This window comes from Nannospalax galili, unplaced genomic scaffold (genome assembly GCF_000622305.1).
Source record: "Nannospalax galili isolate Female #2095 unplaced genomic scaffold, S.galili_v1.0 scaffold835, whole genome shotgun sequence".
NCBI lineage: Eukaryota > Metazoa > Chordata > Mammalia > Rodentia > Spalacidae > Nannospalax > Nannospalax galili.
In genome coordinates this window covers 415,746-418,744 of record NW_008336306.1, presented here as the reverse complement: position 1 = coordinate 418,744, position 2,999 = coordinate 415,746, and the positions used below count along the sequence as shown (strand labels likewise).

At 39.0% G+C, this 2,999-nt stretch overlaps 1 pseudogene; it reads left to right on the top strand.

Moving 5' to 3' along the window:
- Nucleotides 1–948: 948 nt before the first annotated feature.
- LOC103732433 lies at nt 949–2,999 on the top strand (annotated as a pseudogene).

Here is a 2,999-nt window from a genome sequence, read left to right as displayed (position 1 = left end):
AGGTTCTTGAAGCATACTGGACTGTCTATGGATGGTGGGATGGTAGTAGAAAGGCTGGCCAGTTTACTAGGAGGGCTGCTCTCTGTCAGATCAGGAGCCAGTGGAGTCTATGCTAGAGAGTTTAACTGGTCTAGGTTATGATGATAATCCAGAGATTTCAGGCAGAGGAATTTGAGCCTGCCTGGGTCCAAGGCTGGCAGGGCACACGGGGTAGGTGAGAGGAATGGAATAGAGATGTAGTGGATGGAATGTTAATTACCTGAGTCCTGGCTGGGCATGTCTGTCTGACTGATTGGGAGCCAAGGATAATGATAGTGCATTGGGGGGGGGACCCTGAGTAGGAAATTAGAAATCTATGGTTAATTGTTTAGATAGTGTGGGTTTGGAAGCTGATCCACGTATCTTAGGGGCCTGTCTGGGTCCAAGGCTGGCAGGGGAACATCTTTCCTTTAAAAAAAACCCAATATTTTACTTATTTTATGTGTGAGGGTATTTACTTCATGAATTTAAGTGCACCTGTGTTGTGATGTGCCTGTGAATGGAAAAGGAGAGATTCTGGAACTGGAATTATGAGCAGTTTTAGCTGTTGGGTGCTGGGATTTAAAGCCAGGTCCCCTCCAAGAGCATCCTGTTCTCCTAACTGCTGAGCCACTGCTCTAGAATTTCCTTCCATATTGGTATTAATATTGGGCTTATTCATTTTCTATGTTGCATATGTTGGATTCATTTTGGGAATTGGTGTTTTCATCAGTGTTCATCAGTTCATGTTTATTACATTTTCTTTATATATCCTGGAATGTGTGGTTTTTCTCAGCCTTGTTCTCCTTATTGAAATGCTGCTATTATTTTTTTCCTTGTATAGAGATTTCAACTCTGAGAAGACATTGGAGTATTTATAATGGAGAGAAACCCTGAAAACCTGAAGGCTGTGATAAATTCTTCACAAAAATGACAGATGTTAAAAGACATCAGCAAATAAAAACTGGAGAGAAATCCTACAAATGTGAAGAATGTGGCAAGTCATTGAGTCAAATGGCACATCTTAGAGTACATCAGAGAATTCTTACCAAGGATAAAGCCTACAAAGTTGAAGAATGTGACAAGTCCCTTTCCAATACCATAGGTCATAGAATACATCAGAGAATTCATAGTGGCATGAAATCCTACAAATGTGAATACTGTGGCAAGTCCTTTAACAAGTCCTCAAATCTTAGAGTACATGAGAGAATTCATACTAGAGAGAAACCCTTACAATGTGAATACTGTGACAAGTCCTTTAACGAGTCCTCAAATCTTAGAGTACATGAGAGAATTCATACTGGAGAGAAACCCTACAAATGTGAAGGCTGTGTCAAGTCCTTTACCAACATCTCATCTCTTAGAGTACATAAAAGAATTCATACTGGAGCAAAACCCTACAAATGTGAAGACTGTGACAAGCCCTTTACCAATGCCTCATCTCTTAGACTACATAAGAGAAGTCATACTGGAGAGAAACCCTACATATGGGAAGATTGTGACAAGTCCTTTAGTCAAGTGGCACACCTTAGAGTACAAGAGAGAAGTCATACTGGAGAGAAACCCTACAAATGTAAAGAATGTGACAAGTCTTTTACCAAGTCCTCAAGTCTTAGAATACATGAGCGAATTCATACTGGAGAGAAACCCTACAAATGTCAATACTGTGATAAGTCCTTTATCAGGACCTCAAAGCTTAATGCACATCAGCAAAATCACACTGGAGAGAAACCCTACAAATGTGAAAACTGTGACAGGTCTTTTAGTCTAATGGAACATCTTAGAGTATATTGGAGAATTCATACTGGAGAAAAACCCTACAAATTTGAAGGATGTGACAAGTCCTTTAGTCAAGTGGCACATCTTAGGGTACATGAGAGAAGTCATACTGGAGAGAAACCCTACAAATGTAAAGAATGTGACAAGTCTTTTACCAAGTCCTCAAATCTTAGAATACATGAGTGAATTCATACTGGAGAGAGACCCTACAAATGTCAATACTGTGACAAGTCCTTTAAATACACCTCATCTCTTAGAATACATGAGCAAATTCATACTGGAGAGAGACCCTACAAATGTGAAGAATGTGACAAGTCCTTTACCAACACCTCAAAGCTTAATGTACATCAGAGAAATCATACTGGAGAGAAACCCTACAAATGTGAAGAATGTGACAAGTCCTTTACCAACACCTCAAAGCTTAATGTACATCAGAGAAATCATACTGGAGAGAAACCCTACAAAAGTGAAGAGTGTGACAGGTCTTTTAGTCGAATGGAACATCTTAGAGTGCATTGGAGAATTCATACTAGAGAAAAACACTAAAAATGTGAAGATTGTGACAAATCCTTTAGTCAAGTGGCACATCTTAGAGTACATGAGAGAAGTCATACTGGAGTGAAACCCTACAAAGGTAAAGAATGTGACAAGTCTTTTACCAAGTCCTCAAATCTTAGAATACATGAGCGAATTCATACTGGAGAGAAACCCTACAAATGTGAAGAATGTGGCAAGACCTTTACCAACTCCTTAAAGCTTAAAGTGCTTCAGAGCAATCATACTGGATAGAAATCCTATGAATGTGAAGACTGTGACAGTTCCTTTTGTCGAATGGAATATCTTAGAGTACTTGAGAGAATTCATACTGGAGAAAAGCCCTACAAATGTGAAGATTGTGACAAGTCCTGTAGTCAGTGTCACATCTTAGGGTACATGAGAGAATACATACTGGAGAGAAGCCATACAAATGTGAAGAATGTGACAAGTACTTTATCAAGTCTTCAAATCTTAGAATACATGAGAGAATTCATGCTGGAGAGAAACCCTACAAATGTGAAGAATGTGACAAGTCCTTTATCAATACCTCAAATCAAAGAGATTGGAAGAGAATGCATTCAGGAGAAAAACCCTCCAAATGTGAAAATTGTGAAGTCATTTACTCATATGTCAGCTTTCAGCAATCATTACAGAATTCATATTGA